Below are 17,630 nucleotides of genomic sequence, written 5' to 3' on the forward strand. Positions count from 1 at the left end.
CTGCAACCCATAGAGAAGGATCCACAGCACGTCATAACGATCCCTGCCAGCTTTGCAAGCGACCCTCCCCTCTACATCCTTCAGTTGTCACAGCGTAGGCTGCAGGCAGCTTCTACTCTAAAGCCACGAGCAACAACCACAGTTGACTTGAAAAGTTTATGCAGGAATACAGCATCTCCATGCTGATGAATATTTCAAGGAAATAACCTCATGGGATCTTAGCTAAGTCTGAATTTATTAGTATAATAAATTAATGAAAAGTGTGGGTTTTTTGTTATTTCTTTTGTTTCTTCTAAAAACTGCTGTATCGTGTTTTGAACTTATTTAACTCAAGATAAGACATTACTATTTTCAGCAAAGATTGAAGTGTCAGGATCCAAAAAGGGAGGAAGCAATATCATGACTGATATATTTTTGTAAAACATGAAATACTACTGTACCTATGTAAAATTTACAAAGAACACTGGGTTACAGAAATTTTCTAGGACGTGCAGGTCTACCATTTTCTTGGGTATTGTTTATCAGTGCCTGTGCATTTTCACAGACCAGGAACAAGAGGGGTTGCAATGATAAACTGTGCCATTCCTTTAACCTGCAGCCAACAGGCAAGCAAGAGAGACAGAAGGGGGAAGAATTTTGTCAGAAACTAGAAAATATAAAGTCATCATCGAGAACAGCTTATTCTTCCTAGCTCATTCAACAGCGCACTCTCCCTTCGTTTACATTTCTATTCAGTGTTTGAAGAGAACATTTTTTTTCCTGTGGTATTTATTATACAATACCTGAGCATTACTATTGGCAGAGTTACTGGTACAGATAGTGGGCACTGTCCCAAGGAAGCTGCCTGCAGGGGAAGAAAGGGTGGAGCTGTGGCCATACCTCCGTGGTAAGATGGTGTGAGGCCGCACAGTGCCGAGGTAGTTTTAGAGGGGTTAGCTTCCTTTAAATGAAGGAGTATGGATATCTGTGTGGACTAATTTCTTCTGCTTCTGGCTCAGATCTCACCGAGGCAAGTCTACACAATGCAGCTGAAGTTGTTAGCTATTCTGTTCCCCTACTGGAGAATGTACAAAATGGAGGGGGGGGGGAAATTAAGCTCATACCTAGCAAGAGCTAGTTTGGAGCCTTGTATGTATTTATTACTCATGACGGAGAGATTTTGGAGGTTAGATATACTTTCTAAAACATTCTCAAGCCTGGCAGAAATAATGGAGGCTCCCACTGATTTTGGAAAACTTAATTACAACAAAGTTGAATTCGGTTCCCCCAAATATTACAATTAGAAAGATGGTGCTTGTTTTCAAACACCTGTGCAATGCGGATTCCTGTAAATGGTGCTCTTGTTCCACATTGTCATTCTCTGTTCCCGGATTGTTATCCACAGTGAGACAGATTTTGTCTGTTAACGTGCTTCACTGATGAGATGCCAAGCAGTTAACATACACCATGATTTTATTACATTTTCCACTGTCCTTAAGCAAGTTATTTTAACCTATATAGTAAGCCCAATACATAGTAAGATAGAAATTGCTAGAGCAAGATATGTGAGATTGGGGGAAAGGGAATATGACTGGTTCAATGTTCAAGTAGTCCGCGGCAAGGTCAAAGGTGATGGGGGTCTCGGATCAGATGAGAGGGAGCTCCACCAAGTTACTCCCATGCTCCGATTTTATAGCTGGTGTGAGCCCCTAGTCCCCACATATCTTTGTACCCAGAGTCTTAATCACCGCAGCACACCCCACTACAACTCGTGGAGCTGAACCTGGGCTGTTTGGGTAGATAAATGAGAGACGAGGAGGGAGGAAGGCCTCATGGGTCAGTGAAAATGTTCGCTCTTCTATAATTTAAAGGAGCCACACAACTAAACCCTCAACCACAAGTTGTGCTTGTGATGAGTATTTAGTTGCGAGTGGGTGACGGCTTCTTGATTTGGTTTAAATACTTCCCCCAGGGTGTTCTGTTAGAAACTGTCTAGGCTCTTGACATAAGTTTAGGCCTAATATTCTGGCAGCTGATAAGCAGTGTAGGGAGTAGCTGAGGCCTGTAATTGGAGTCTGCACAGTTGCGGCCGTGGGCTAAGCAAGGAGCGACCACCAAGTCTTCACCTAGTTCTGTCCCTCACCTCAGCCTCATCATGGTGCTCCCCTCTTCAGCAGACCCCCAACATTAGTCCAGTCCCAGGGTCGGGACCCTACACACATGCAGTTTTTTGACCTCTTGCTCTGCAGACTGAACTCAAATGGAAATTTTTTCCACCTCTGAATATAGCCCCACTGGTATTTTTGATATTTTAAGGTAGTGAACACATTTGAAACACATTCAATAAGCACATAAATATTTACAATGCATTTTTCAGAAACAACATAATTTGGTTCCTAAAGAACTATTTTCAATAGCAAATAAACCCAGTTGTTTGCTTTTGGTTTGAGTTTTTTGGGTTTGGTTTGTTTTCTTTATTTTTTCCATCGCAGCAGAATGGCAGGACGTCGGCAATTAAATTCTACTCTTTTTGGCTGGTCCTTATTTATTGACCTACAGTTAAGGACAAAATGTGACTGTGTCAGGCTACTCCAAGCATGTGACAGAGTGTGAATTGAAGAGTGGATGCCAGACATGCACGTCTTTTCTTTCTGCCTCTTAGTGACAGAGAGGGCTTGGCAGTCAAATCCTGCGCTTCCTTACTGGTGGCTGAATCATAGAATCGTGGAATCATTAATGTTGGAAAAGACCTTTAAGATCATCAAGTTCAACTGTCAACCCAACACCACCATGCCTCCTAAACCATGCCCTGAAGTGCCACGTCTACACATTTTTTTGAACACTCCCAGGGATGATGACTCTACCACCTCTCTGGGCAGCCTGTTCCAGTGCCTGACCCCTCTTTCAGTAAAGAAATGTTTCCTAATATCCAATCTTTGTGGTCCCCCAGGAGGAGCTGAAGGCAAGTGTTTTGAACTAGCCTGGAACAGGTGTAGGTATAAAGCATACAGTGTGCCAGGATAACGAGTCACGCTGTCTCTTACACCCTTTTGCCTACTGGGAAGACGAGCAGTTCTGTGTGAGAGTGCATATGCTTGCACACGTGGATAAATTCAGTCCCTCTCACTGGCTCAGGGAGCAAACAAACAGATCGTGGCCTGTGCTGCCAATTCCCTTAGATAGGTCGCCTGCAGCACCTGTGTGCAGGGAACCTTTTCATAGATTTGGAGGAAGGAGATTAGAATGAACAACTCTACGTTCTGTCTCCTCGGTTTGTTTTGGAAGGTGTCCACATACAGTACTCTGTCACCATTTGGCAAGAACAGTTTTATTGTGAAGCCATGACTGCAGTGATGCAATGAAATGTCTCGCAGGGTGTGTTTTACTTCTGACCTGATATTAGACAATATTTTTCCCTGAATTACATTTTATATTTAGAATCACTTTCACACTGTTCAAATCCTGTGCAGTTGTTGATGCAGTTGCTGTCTTTCTGGTGGACAAAAATAAAACTTAGATTAAATAAATTCACATTTTAAAGGCAACTAATAGTAAGCACTTTGAAAAGTAGCTACTAAGCCAATAACTTTACATGCATAATATTACTCAAATCAAAATGAGAAAATCAGAAAAAAAACCACCCAAGAATTTTGTATAGATAAAAATAAGCATTCTTGGGAATTAAAAAGGATAATACAGAGAAACAGAAGTATTCATTAGTGATACAGTGGATACTCTGTGCTTCAAAATCCATAACTCTGAGATACTTGGTCTTATATCTTCCATACAGAAATGTGGCAACTCACTGCAAAATATACTCCTGAAGGAGAACACACACTGCAATGAAGGGAAGCGTTAAAACTGGGTTAGTTTTCTACTGGTTTCGTAGCAGCTGTATTTTGCTAGCTTTTTTTTGTGTTGTGTTTTTTTTTTAATTATATGTGTCAAATTAATTAATCTAGTTCATGGTCCAGAAACAGATGCTATGACCAGTTCTCATAGCCGCATTCTGTTCTTTACTTTTGCTTTCAAGTTAGCAGAGGCAAGGCAACTACTGCTCAAACAGGGTGTCTTTTCACACGTATCTTTTTTGCACTTTTTTGTTTCGGTTGGTTATTGCACACTGAATTGCTGGGCAGCATCCTCAGAAAGGGCACTGAGAATTTAGCACTGATCGTTATATTGTGGTCAAATCATTTACTCTAGGTAATGAGATGGCCCCAGGATCCTTACTTTTCTTTGTCTATGAACTTCAAAAGATTTTGATGTATTATCTCTACAAAACCTCTTGTGGAAGTGTAATGCTTCTAGCATTTTTTTACAGACGTGGAGAAAGGCTCAGAGCAGCTAAATTACTGGCAGGTGGTCCTGGAGCAATTCCTTAGCAGAGCAGAGGTAAAGGGCAGCTTTCCCTCAGGTCCGAAGGCACTGCATTCCTTAGCCACTGCCTTTCTCAGGAATCAGTAACTGCATTCCGGCTGACCTCAGAGAGCACAGGACTGAATTATCTAATAATAACCAGCAGAGGCAGGATTCCACAGGGTAACTTGATCTAGCCACACCTAGGTCCTAAAAGACGTTGGTTTTACCACTGCCATCCTGACACTGGCTGTGCACAGTTTCTGCTTGTTGTGCAATGGGTCTGGTTTTGTTGCAACCCTTCTTGAGTTGTCTGAGCTCATTAATATAGCAGAAAACATACCCAGACAAAATAAAAGCAGATTGTTTTCCGCCAAGAAGCTGAATTGAATCACTTACGGTAATGAGTGCCAGAGCTGGTGCAAAAGCAGAGCTTTCCACAGCTAGGAGCATGGGAAAGGTTAAGAATAAGTCAGAGGCAGTGTGGAGGAGACTAGGGACAGCACAAAATATCCAGCAACTGCAACATCTTAGATTGCCTCAGCTGCTAACGGACCTTCATCCTCCTTATCATCAAATCAAACGTTAGTTATCTGTTGGGAAATTCTGGAGATATTAATGGCTACACTATTGTCATGAAGACTGAACTATATACTGTCTGTTTTTAAGAATAACTTTAATACATTGCTGTTTTTAATTTTACATCACAAAACTAGCATATCTCTCATAAAACTGATGGGAAAGCTCAGCTATACAGAGGTCTTCTGGAGATTCTTTATGCTCTGATTCTATCCTAAGGCAGAATGATGTTAGTTATCAGCAGTTGGAGTTCTTGGGGACTGGTAGATAATGTACGAAGACTGCCTGAGAGAGCCGTGTTTGCTCAGCTGTAAGAAGAGAAGCCCTAGGGGACATCTTACTGCTGCCTGTAGCTACCTAGTGGGAGGATATAGACGAGATGGGCCCAGTCCCTTCTCAGAGGTGCATGGTGACAGGACAGGAGAGAAGAGACACTAGTCGGAACACATGTAATTCTGTTTAAATGCAAGGAATGGTTAGAAATAAGCCACTTTTTTTTTTGTTTTTTAGCTTCCTTCCCTGACAGTCAGAGTTGTCAAACACTGGAGCAGATGCCCAGAGAGGCTGTAAAATCTCCATCCTTCAGGGTACTTAAAATGCAGATGGGCAAGGCCCAACCAACCTGCTCTAACTGGGCCTGCTTTGAAGAGAAGGTGGGACCAGTTGGCCTCCAGAGGTTCCTTCCAGCATACATGATTCTGTGGTTCTGTGACTTTTTCTGAGGGTAAGTGCAACGAACACTCAGTACTGGGTACCTGTAGCCGTGCTCCAGCTCTGTTCCCTTTAACTCCATGACAAGTCTGTAGGTAGACATCGGCCACATGCTTTCAGTTCCTCTCCATTTGTAATCTAGAGACAAGTTGGAATATGAAATTGACACAGGGGAGAGCATGAAGCTGGTGTACTTGTGGCTTACAGTTCTCAAGAAACTTAAGCTGCAGCCAAACAACCTCTTTTCTTTCCTTCGGAAGTACTGCATGCCAGTTTCTGTGTGACATGTCTCTGAGCAGAATCTGAAACAATAAAAGTGCTTTGAGCAAACAATGACCTCAGGACTGCTGCCACTATCTGCACCGTTTCCAAATGCTTTAGCAGTTGTGTGGTGCTTCATAGTCTATATTGGTTTAATAAAGAAGCTATAGGGGGCCATCCTACAGATTTTGAAGATGGAGACAGTGCCGAGATCATTCCAAGATAGACATTCACTGATGTCAGCTTTGCTCTAAATACCCTAATCAAAAATACCTCTGTGGGGCTGGGTGTTAGCAATAGGGTGAATGATATTGGAGAGCATCTGAAAGTTTTGAAATACAAAAAGGCAGATTCCCATGGACATTCAAGGAGTACAGTGATTCTTCCATTTTAGAGACTGGAGCGCTAGGAAAGCATACAATTTCAGTTAATCTGCTACTAAATTTGGCTACATTCTTACACAGAAGCATGACAGGTATGTGAAGGGATACCCCATCAGAAAAATGGGCTTGTTGGGATGATCTTCTCTAAGTACCTCAATGTCACCTACATCACAAGTGGAACTGCTGCTAACTACGATGGTTACTTCCATGCCCAGGCCTTCAAGGACTCAGAAGTAATGCAAATCCCTACCTCAGATTTCACAGCGTCAAGGGATTTCTTGCCAGAAGAGGAGCATGGGACAAGCCTTTGCTTCAGTTTTTAACTTTTGCATCAGTTTTTAACAGCTGAAGAATGGGTAGAAACTGCTACTAGGTTAATAGTTAAACAGATATATAACCTACCTGGACGGTTCAAAGTACAGGAATGAAGACCTGGGAGCAACGCTTGATATGGTAATTGGATAACCCAGACTTAAGAGTTGCTGCCAGATTAAAACTTTTTCCCTGTTTTTATGGCTCTAATCTTTTTATGTATTTTTGAGTTTTCTATCTATTTGCCTAAACAAAAGAAGAGGGTGGGTGTTGCAACAAAAACTCTGTAGTCCCAGCAAGGGCTTGATATTTACAGTCCTCTACTTCTGCGGAAGATCACTGAGTAGGTAAGAAGAGTCCAGTGGGGCCTGATTTATAGGTGAAGACATTCTGGAGAGATTGGGTGTTGGATATTGTCCTATAAACTTTGTTCAGTGTTGCTGACTCCTCCAGTAATACTGTAACATTTGGAAATACCTTCCGCAAGAGATTATGAAAATACCCTGAATTTATGTTGTGAATCTAGATGTTCTGTATGTAGGGTGAGAAATCCTTTTTAACTGGTATTGGAGAGAAATGAGCTATTTCCATTAAAAAAAGCAGTATTTAGAAGTCCAGAAGAATTCTGGGCTTCATGGAATCCAGGACTGATCCGCACTTCTGTCTTTTCTTTCATCTTGTCTCATCTTGTCTTGTCTCTTTTCATCTTCCTCCTTCCCTTCCCTTCCCTTCCCTTCCCTTCCCTTCCCTTCCCTTCCCTTCCCTTCCCTTCCCTTCCCTTCCCTTCCCTTCCCTTCCCTTCCCTTCCCTTCCCTTCCCTTCCCTTCCCTTCCCTTCCCTTCCCTTCCCTTCCCTTCCCTTCCCTTCCCTTCCCTTCCCTTCCCTTCCCTTCCCTTCCCTTCCCTTCCCTTCCCTTCCCTTCCCTTCCCTTCCCCTTCCCCTTCCCCTTCCCCTTCCCCTTCCCCTTCCCCTTCCCCCTCCCCTTTCCCTTTCCCCTTTCCTTTCCACAGTTCTGGGGGCTCACTCAAGCCATGCATTAGACCTTCTTTTCTTCTTTTATTTCTCCTTCAAGGTCTTGCCCTTATTGGCAAAGGGCTTTGAAGCCAAGCCTAGAACCTCCTGAACTGGCAACCGGATATTAAGCTCCTTAGACATGTTCAGTCAACAGTCAAGAATTGGGAGAAGTTGTGGAAGGAGATGTCAGTTGAGGAGGGAGGTCTCAGTTTGACCAGGATACGAAAGGACTGATCCAGAGTAACAGATCTTTTCTGATGGCAAGGTCTGACACTGATGTGATGGCACACATCAGCAGGAGCTCTTCCTGAAGCTTGTGCTCTCTATTTTGGTGTGTTCTAGGTTCAGAGGAATAGAGACAGAAAACACGTATAATACACAAGTTTCTTCCCAAGTCAGAAAAGTAATTTGCTGTGTAAGCTGGCAAATATAGCTCAGTGGAGACACCAGAATGAACACCAACATTTTTAAGCCTCATAAAAGATGCCTTGCTGTGTTGGATTGGGAATTATTCAATTCAAACCCAGTTCAGGATTTGAAATTAATTTGGAAGGTAGTGCATATTTTTCTTTCTAGGATTGCCAAAGCAGAACCCCAAAGCTACGCATATGGGAGAAAACAACAACAACCCACCTCTAGAGAGAGAAGAAACTCTCAGATGAATTAACTAAGAAAAACTACAAGAAAAAGACAGGAAGGAAGCTAACCTAGCTATCAATGAACATCTCAGTGAAGCTGCCCAAGACAGAAGTGCTCTTCAGCAGCAGAAAATAACAGATTGTGAGGTAAAAAAACCCTGTAGAATATCCTGAGGAGAGCATCAGAAAGTTGAAACATATCTAGTAGATATCATTAGGGCAAAAAGCCCAGTCACCCAAAGAGAAAGTGGATGTGTGGACTCAACTTCAAAGGCTGCATTTGACATTTTGATAATTTATTGTGTGCTTTCTGAGCATCTGCGGAGTCTACATATCTTAAGCATTACTTAGGAGAGCTAATCTGAAGACTGCACTTTCCTGGTGCAATGGTGGAGGAGCATGACACGCAAAAAGAAGAAAATTGCTTGTCTGAAACAGTGGCCGTTTCAGCTATTCTTGCCCGCCACCTGGAAGGGGAGGATGAACTGCTCACCACACAGTCCTGACCTAGCACAGGAACCAGCCTGCTGCAGTCCAGGAAACCCAGGGTAATGCGAGTGTTAATACCCACTTCTGTCAGAGCTACCTGGATTACATCCAAGCCTGGAGGGCAGGGCGCTGGACCAGAGGCACACTGTAAGGTAACACTTAAATATGTAGTGTTGCAGGCAACCAGAGCAGTCAGATTTGCATACTGGATTCTGAAGCACAGGCGGTTGTGCAACAGGAGGTGTTTGTTACAGACATGTATATGCAACGTAAAGATGGCTCCACCTATGCTATTGGTGATGGCTGTTTCAGTAGGTTGTTATGCAGTTCTGTACGTGGTCAGATGATGTGAATCTTATACAGTGGCTGAATGTTTTTCCAACAGCAGGTTCCTGTTTTTTCTTTAATATACCTCAAAACTTAGTTTCCCGCTCATGTTTCCCGACGTAAGTTCCTGATAACTGCAGCAGACTGTAGTCATGTTACTGCCCCATATTCCATGGCCTTTGATATTTCAGCCTACCCAGCAGGGTTTCACTAACAGAATGTACTTATATATTCATATTGCAGCTACTTGTTATTAACTTCTGTCTGATTCCAGTGATGCCTTCGGTCCGTTATCAGAACAGCTTACTCACGGGCATTTTGTTCTCTCCAGGTTGCAATGCTCTTCTTGCAGGAGCAGAAGGTCCTTAGGGGCAGAGTTGAGACCTAGGGTGGAAACGGCTCCAGCTGCCTTGTATGAGTCATCCCTATGAGTACATTAACTCCTGGCAGGTCACTTGATTCTTCTACGCAATTTAATAACATTCTAATGACTACAAAGGAGTGATTTGTCTGTATGTACTCCTTATTGAGGCTGTTAGGACAAAAGATAATAGGGGCATAGATAGAATCATAAGGCTAGACATTCAGATCATGAACACCAGTGTAGCGGTGGTAAAATTAATCTACTTATTGCAGAAGTAGAAAAATTACCTTTCTAACGACATTATAAGGTTCCTATTATTCTAGAGATAAATTCATAGCTGACTGTTCATTCTGTAGGAGATTATAATTTTGGTATAATAATACAAAGAAATTTAATTGCTAACTTTAGCCTCTTTTATGCGTTAATTTCTACCATATTGTTTGAGACGGGGAGTTAGCCTGAGGCAACACTCTGCTCAGTCTGATTTCATATGCTATAGATGTAGATTTTCTTTCTGTTCTATGCAGAAATAGTCATCTGGCTAACGCCCAAGGCACTGCACAGTGAGTACAGCACAGCTCAATGTTTCAAAAATACTTTAGGAAAATTCTTGCTCCCCCTGCAGTCAAAGGAAGATTTTGCAGTGAATTTAAGAAGGAAAGATGTGCATTTCTCCTGTGCGTGCCACCTAAAATGTGCTTGATATGTGTGTGTGTGTTTGTTTGCTTTGTTTTGTTTGTCACCGCTTACTTAAGAAAGAAACTAGATTAGAATTTTAACATCAAAATAAATTTCTCTTGGATATCTTTGCTTACTATCTTTGTTTGCTGTACTTCTGTAAACAAGATAAACAGAAAGTAAACAGAAAAACCTACTTCCATGGTGTATTTTGTACAAAGTTCTCAGATGATTAATGGTGGAGCATGTGAATCTGCTAAACAAAAGAGGACAGAGGCTATGAGAAATTGCAGAAGCATTTGAAATATAAGGAAGTGCAGTTCTAATTAATTCACAACAATATTTTAAAGCATAACATGAACTTTGAAAAGAAATGTTATTAACACTAAATAATTATAATTATTAAATATTTATAGAATCTGTATGATTTAGTAAATGTCTTCTTATATAAATGTAATATAAGTATATATAAAGTTTTGTGTAATAATATAATACTTCCAGATAGTATATTAAAATACTACCGCAACATACATTAAATGGCATAAAGTAGTAAGTGGTTTTCTGAGAGTTTAGTGCCTTTAATATTAATAGAATAATTTAGATTTGGAGGGAACTCAGAAGGTTACCTCATTACCCTCTTCTAAGATTAAAAAAACCACTTTTTTTTTTTCCTCTAGAGATTGTTATGCTATTCCTTAAGTTCCCAGAGGACACAACATCCAAATACAAGGATTTTTTTTTTGTACCTTCTCCTGCAAGGACTGATTCTTATTTTCTTTTTCCCTCTTCCTCTTTAAAATTTTGTAGTAATTAGAAGCCTGATATAAAACAGAGAGCTGTTCTGTGGCTGAAATGCTATGTTTCCCTTATACTGGTCAGCAGAAGGTTTTATTTTTTATCATTTTTACAACTGAGACAGCGTATGTGAAACAGGTGATCCCAGCTAACAAAGCACGTTTCTCATGACACCTTGCTGGGCAGGAGAGGAAGGATTTAAGAACTCCGTAACAGAATTACGCACTGAACATTTCAGATGCTTTAAAGTCAGTTCAGAGCTATACGTTTTGGCAAATAAAGGAGATTTTTTTTTTTTCATCAAAATGGATTAACTCTGATAAGTTATTTTTAGCCCTGAATATTAGCTTTATTCTCCAGGCCAGTCCCATAAAAATTGAAGGTTAGATTTATACCATTATAGAGAAAATATCTCTTGAAAGAAACACCCTGCACACTATCTTTTGGCTGTGCAAAAAGCCCTCATCAGGTAAACTTTAAATAGCCAGCCTCCCAAAGAAATCTGATACACAGACACTCACTGAAGAAGAGGTTGTTGTGGAAGAAAGGTGAGAAGCTATTTTCCCTGAATGTGTTGTGTCCTTCTGCATATAGAGCGGCTGGTGTGTGAGTACTGTATTTGTTACACAGTCACTCTGCTTCTCTTTTTTTGACTCGAATTCAGAGACTATCTTGTTTATAACAAATTTCACTGGTCATGGGAAAGTTCATTCTGCAATTTTATGAGCAGCGCTCAGTTCATTTACCTCAGGAGGCAAAGAACAAGGAACTGGAATGTGCTCTCCCAAAGAAGCGGTTCAAGGGTGGAGTGTCCATTTCTTAGCAAAACTTATAAAATATGTCTTATCTCACTAATGCAAATCTCAAGAGGCCCAAACTCTTCCTCTTACTTTTGTGCCTTTAAACATGAGCCATGTCACCTGCAGCAGGAGAATCCAATAATCATCTGTGGTTGTGGGCGTGAGGACTGGAGAAGTGAAACAGAAGTGTAAAAGGATGATTTCTTCCAGTCTGCAGGTAAAAGAGCTTCTCAATTCCCAAATGGTTTCATAACAATCTTTTTTTTTTTTAGAGGACAGGACAAAGGTCTGCCCCGCACACTACAAAGACACCCACCGTTCCTCATTTCAGCCTGGTGTTCATTGCATTAACAAATGCTTCACCATTTGAGAGATATGTCCAATCTCCTAATCATAAGGAATTCAGTTTATTGCTTAGAAGAGCAAAGGGAATAACTTAGACACTTTAAGGCAGATTCTTCTCTCCTCTCCTCCCCTCCCCTCCCCTCCCCTTCCCTCCATTATTTCATATAGCCTACCAGTACAGGTTGGATCAATCTGTAGCTGCCAGGGTTATGAATTGGGCTGTTAGTAGTTTTTCCTCTTTCCTGGGCTGCTCTAAGAGCTGTGTATGGGATGGGAAGTGCCCCTCAATCACTATGCAGAGCTGGTCAGACCTGCTCAGTTCATCCCAGAGGTCACATTGCTTGGCAGGAAAGCAATTACCTCTTCTCTGTCCTGTCATTAGCCACAGCTGAAAGGCAGCAAGGCAGTGACCAAGTAGCATCTGCTCTTCAGGAGAGCTTGTGCTCCATGCTAGAGATACAGTGGGGTCTGTGGAAAAGTGGGATGGAATTGGGGAGGTATGGAGAGGTGGCCCCCTCCCAGTCTTTTCTTCAGACTGATGTAGCTGATTCAAACACTTTGGTTAAAAAAGCAGTCCAACCCTTCAGGATAGTCGTCAGAGTCCAGGTCTTTCGTTCATACAGTTGACCTTAGCAGTCATACTCTAGAGCTCCTCAGGGCTACCAGAGAACAACATCTGTAATATGACCACTTTTCTCTGCAATCCACAGTCTGTGAGTGATAAGCAAATGACCTGCTTTAAAGGCAGCAAGCAGCCTCAATCCTGAGTCTTGCCTAGACATAATGATACCTGGTTCAAAGTACTGTGCTCTGGTACAAGGCTAAATACCAATTTCTGTGACCACCGATTGCATCATGTATCACACGTGGGTGAGTCAGGCGTGTTGTGAAATATTTCCTAGTTACTTGTAACAGTGAATACATAGCAGAATATGAGTTATGCTCCGATGCTAAGCGCCCTTATCTTATCACAGCATCTGGGTGTGTATGATTATTTTACATACTTCTATTATTTTGTCTTGCCTCGGATGACTTAGCATGAATGGCTCCTCAGTTTGGTGATGATAGAGATGTCTGCAGGGTCACTGTAATTTTTAAGTTACAATTCCGCTGTTGTAAGTAATGATGTTTGTGCAGCTTGGTGTGATACAAGACAAAAAGATTAGAAATGCTGCAAATACTGAACATCTCTAATTTCTGATGATTTATCCAGTTCTTTCCTAATAAATATCTTTTCCAAGTCATTAAAGATGCCAACTACCTAACACAAAACAAGAGATAAACAATTTAAAGAAGAAAAAAAAGGAAATAACGAACTGTGCCTGACAGCACAGGCCTACAGTTTTCAACATTTCTAGAATGCCCAGAAAGATACAAACATTCCTTAATACTGACTTAGGAGTTAAACTTTTCAGTTTAGAAAGTGCTATTCCTACCCTTCCTGGTTTCATAATTGCCCTTTTAAAACAAAGAAACAAAGAAAAGCCAGTGTCATCCAAATTGTCCTGAACTCTAAGCTTCCTACCTCTTGTTGACTTTCAAAAATCTCCCTGCTTTTTTGGGATTCTCGATGCCAGCATTCAAACTTATTCCAGTAATATCTTTTACTATGGAAATGTAGTTGCTTGGCCTGTGGCTGCCTCATTTGGCTAGCTTTCTCTTAGTTTCCAGTTTTGCTTAGTGGTTGCTGAAATCACTTGAACTTGTTTCCCTTTTGTGTAACCAAATCCACGAAATTGTCTTGTCTTCCTGAAAGTGTTATGTAAACTAGTGCTTGCTGTTAAGTGATTTGACGAGTTGAGAGAATTAGTCATGTCATATTTACAGATCTCACTCAGAAACAGAGGATGTTGACAGCGTTCGCAATATAGCCCAAATTGTCAAATACCAAAAGCTGCTTTGAGTACAAAAACCCTTTTTTTACCTTTAGTCTTCATTTTTCTCCTTTGTGGATATGTTGTTACCTCTTCGTCTAGTTTCATACCCGGCTTTTATCTGTTGTGTCATGGTGCTTACAGTCACACATTTGTATTGTATTGTACTGATCTGTTTTCACACATCACTGTTATTTTATGTTGCAGTAGCAACAAACATTCGCAGAGAAATATTTGTTGTCTTTTGTACCAAATACTACTTTTTCTACCTCCCTCCTATTTAGAATCACAGACCAGCTGAGGCAGGAAGGCACCTATGAAGATCACCTGGTCCAAACATCTGCTCAGAGCAGAGTCAGTGAGAACAGGTTGCTCAGAGCTGTGTCTAGTTGGGTTTTGAGTACCTTCAAGGATGGAGACTTCACAGCCTCTCTGAGCAACCTGTTCCTGTGTTGGACTGTCTTCACAGTAAAAAAGTGTGTTCCATTTACATGAAATTTCTTGTGTTTCAGTTTGTGCCTTTTGCCTCTTGTCCTGTCACTGGGCACCACTGAGAAGAACCTGCCTCTGTTGTCTTTACTTCCCCCATCAGGTATTTATGCACATGAATAAATCCCCCTGAGCCTTGTCTTCTCCAGGCTGAGCAGTCCCAGCTCTCTCTGCCTTTCCTTGTAGGTCAGGTACTGCAGTCACTTAATCACCTTTGTGGCCCTGCACTGGACTCGTTCCTGTATGTCCGTGTCTCCTAGTGGGGAGCCCAGCACTGGACCCAGCACTCCAGACGTGTCTCATCAGGGGAAGGATCACCTCCCGCAATCTGCTGGCAGTGGTCTGCCTAACGCAGCACTTTCTGCAAGGACACATTGGTGACTCATAATTGTAATTGTTTATTTTAAAATGTTCTACCTTATTCCTAAACGGAATCACAGAATGGTAGGGGCTGGAAGGGACCTCTGGAGATCATCTTGTCCAACCCCCCTGCTTGAGCAGGCACACCTACAGCAGGGGGCACAGGAGCACGTCCAGGTGGGGTTTGAATGTCTCCAGGGAAGGAGACTCCACAGCCTCCCTGGGCAGCCTGTGCCACTGCTCTGGCACCCTTTGTATTGTTTCTGTCCCAGTCTTCCTGAATATGTGTATGTATCTTCAGTAAATCCTCCAAGCACCACATCAACCATACTCGTTTAATTAACTCACTGAGGTCCACCTTAAAACAAATATATTTGTTTTCAGAAACCACACTGGATCCATTTTTCTTAAATTGTTTTCCTCTTATTTATGTAACTAAATAGACTTTTGCTATCAGTTTTCCTTGCAAAATCTGTTTCTGAAAAGCTGTCCATGGCACCATTCCTCCCTCTATCCCCCTCTGCCAGCTCTCATGCCCCTGGATACTGCTTCAGCAGCAAACTGCGATGAGCATCATTTCTTTGTTAGCAGACAGAACAGATGATTTGTCTGTGGTCATTCCAGCCTGTAATATTTGCTGCTTTCCCTTTTTTTGTTTGTTCATGGCATGGTTGACCAGGAATACCTAGCCCAAAGAAAACCACAGGCAGTGGTTTGCTGGCATCTGGTTTGTACGGATCAAAGTGCAGGAGCATTTTCTATTATTATCTTGGTAAAAGTACTCAGAGGATCAACTGCTTTTTCTGTTGTTGCTTCCAGATTTCCTCAGTGATCTCCACTGGAAACTTCCTGAAGCCAGTGCCTGAATTTACACACAATTTTCAATTGAGTGTTACTGACAGAGAATTTGGGATAGCTGAAGAGGTTGGTAGCTGGAAAGGTGTAAGAATAAGAAGTAAGGGATGTGGAAATCAAAGTCAAAATAAAAGCCAGTACTTGAGAAAAAAGATACAGGAAATTTGGCCAGTTACCACTGGATGGCTCTGCACAGGAATTACAGACCTGTGCCAACACAACTAATGTAACCAGACCTCTGTAATATCTCTCGGGTTTCTGCAATTTTTGTGGTATTTTGATACACTGTCAAAAGGAATTCCTTCGTAGTAGCCTGAGCGTGACTGCCTTCACTTTTATTACGTGACACTGAGGTATAGTAGAAAACTGAAAAACGAGATGTGCTGGTTTGGGCTGGGCTAGAGTTAATTTTCTTCACAGTAGCTAGTATGGGGCTGTGTTTTGGATTTGTGCTGGAAACAGTGTTGATAACACAGGGATGTTTTCGTTACAGCTGAGCAGTGCTTACACAGAGTTAAGGGCTTTTCTGCCCCTCACCCCACCCCACCAGCGGTCAGGCTGGGGGTGCACAAGGTGCTGGGAGGGGGCACAGCTGGGACAGCTGACCCCAACTGACCAAAGGGATATCCCACACCACATGATGTCATGCTCATATAAATCTGGGGAAGAAGAAGGAAGCAGGGGAGTTCAGAGTGATGGCATTTGTCTTCCCAAGTAACCGTTACACGTGATGGAGCCCTGCTGTCCTGCAGGTGGCTGAACATCTGCCTGCCCGTGGGAAGGAGTGAATGAATTCCTGGCTTTGCTTTGCTTGTGTGCGTGGCTTTTGCTTTTCCTGTTAAACTGTCTTTATCTCAACCCACGAGTTTTCTCACTTTTACCCTTCTGATTCTCTCCCCCATCCCACTGAGGGGGGAGTGAGCAAGCAGCTGCGTGGGGCTTGGTTGATGGCTGGGGTTAAACCACAACAGGAGAAAAACCCTATCTATTGCACAATCCTGTTTCCAGTTAAAAGGCCTTTGCCTTACATCTTAAAGCCTCACCACTAGTGACTGTCACTGAACCGAGAGGTACATTAGCAGCATGATGCATGATTTATTTTTAACAAAGACTCAATGCAAGCATTGCAGTTAGAGTGGGCATCATGTGGCAGGATTTTATACAGGTAGGCAGTGTTCCAGCCAGTCTTCATTGCCTTTGGAAACAGTATTTGAAACTTTTATAATATAATTAGCTAGTTCCTCCTTTGGAATCACACAGAAAATCTTGGCTTATCCCAGAGACAAGTGGGAATCTAACAGAAAGCCAGGGGGAAAACTGCTGGTATGGTACGGAGCTAGTCCTGCAGAGCTGAATAGTCTTCCTTGTCCTCAGGATGCAGACAGGTGAAACAACAAGCTCCTTCTCTTGTCAGCTGGGATTTGCTGAGGCTTAGAGCTTATTAAATCTGGAGACCTGCTGACAAGGGGATCCAGGCTCACCCAGAGGTGAAAAAACAGAAGAAGGTTCTTGGGGGGAGAAAGCCAAGGCGAGGAGAGAAAGGCAGGTGACACCCTGCTCTGCCAACATTGGTAAAACAACTTCAGGCTCTGTTGCCCTCTTCCTAGGCCGGTGCTGTGGGCTGCTGGAGTCTCCGCACTAGATACCGTATCTGTACAGACGACTCCTTTGATAAAAGGTGAAACTACTTTCCAAGGAGCAAAAATATTTCATGCCAGACCTACTGGTTAGTCTTATCACGACTCCAGTGATGTGCCTTTCTATCTGGTACATAGGATGTAATTAGCTGTTACTTAATTAAGTGAGCATATGTGAGTAATCATTTCAGACTTGTGAAGAAAAGAACGCATTTTAACATCCCTGCGGGATTTCTGTGGTAGGAAGTGATCTAAGATAGGGGCTCAAGCACTTTTTATTCTGCAGGAGATCTTTGAAATGCAGGGATTTGGGGTGGCTGCTTTATTTACTTGCCACCTGAAATACTAATTTTGATCACTTCTGTTTGCTGTGCACACTCA

At 42.2% G+C, this 17,630-nt stretch overlaps 2 long non-coding RNA genes across 21 annotated transcripts; one reads left to right on the forward strand and one right to left on the reverse strand.

Annotated features, from left to right (window-relative positions):
- Positions 1 to 1,100: 1,100 nt before the first annotated feature.
- LOC135317478 (uncharacterized) lies at positions 1,101 to 12,829 on the reverse strand. Of its 14 annotated transcripts, none has more exons than XR_010376351.1 (5): positions 12,208 to 12,829; positions 10,292 to 10,350; positions 9,364 to 9,584; positions 5,540 to 5,930; positions 1,101 to 3,472 (listed from the first exon to the last, which is right to left on the reverse strand). It is a non-coding gene; the product is annotated as an uncharacterized LOC135317478 (long non-coding RNA). The 14 variants fall into 14 exon arrangements; XR_010376353.1 differs by lacking the exon at positions 1,101 to 3,472 and adding an exon at positions 3,628 to 3,816; XR_010376349.1 differs by lacking the exon at positions 1,101 to 3,472 and adding an exon at positions 11,780 to 11,856 and having other exon boundaries at positions 3,628 to 5,930; positions 9,364 to 9,436.
- On the forward strand, positions 6,711 to 17,322 carry LOC135317526 (uncharacterized). Of its 7 annotated transcripts, none has more exons than XR_010376371.1 (3): positions 6,711 to 6,931; positions 14,421 to 14,500; positions 14,584 to 17,322. It is a non-coding gene; the product is annotated as an uncharacterized LOC135317526 (long non-coding RNA). The 7 variants fall into 7 exon arrangements; XR_010376368.1 differs by lacking the exon at positions 6,711 to 6,931 and adding an exon at positions 7,924 to 9,171; XR_010376362.1 differs by lacking the exon at positions 6,711 to 6,931 and adding an exon at positions 7,924 to 8,877.
- The last annotated feature ends 308 nt before the right edge of the window (positions 17,323 to 17,630 follow it).

This window comes from Phalacrocorax carbo, chromosome 1 (genome assembly GCF_963921805.1).
Source record: "Phalacrocorax carbo chromosome 1, bPhaCar2.1, whole genome shotgun sequence".
NCBI lineage: Eukaryota > Metazoa > Chordata > Aves > Suliformes > Phalacrocoracidae > Phalacrocorax > Phalacrocorax carbo.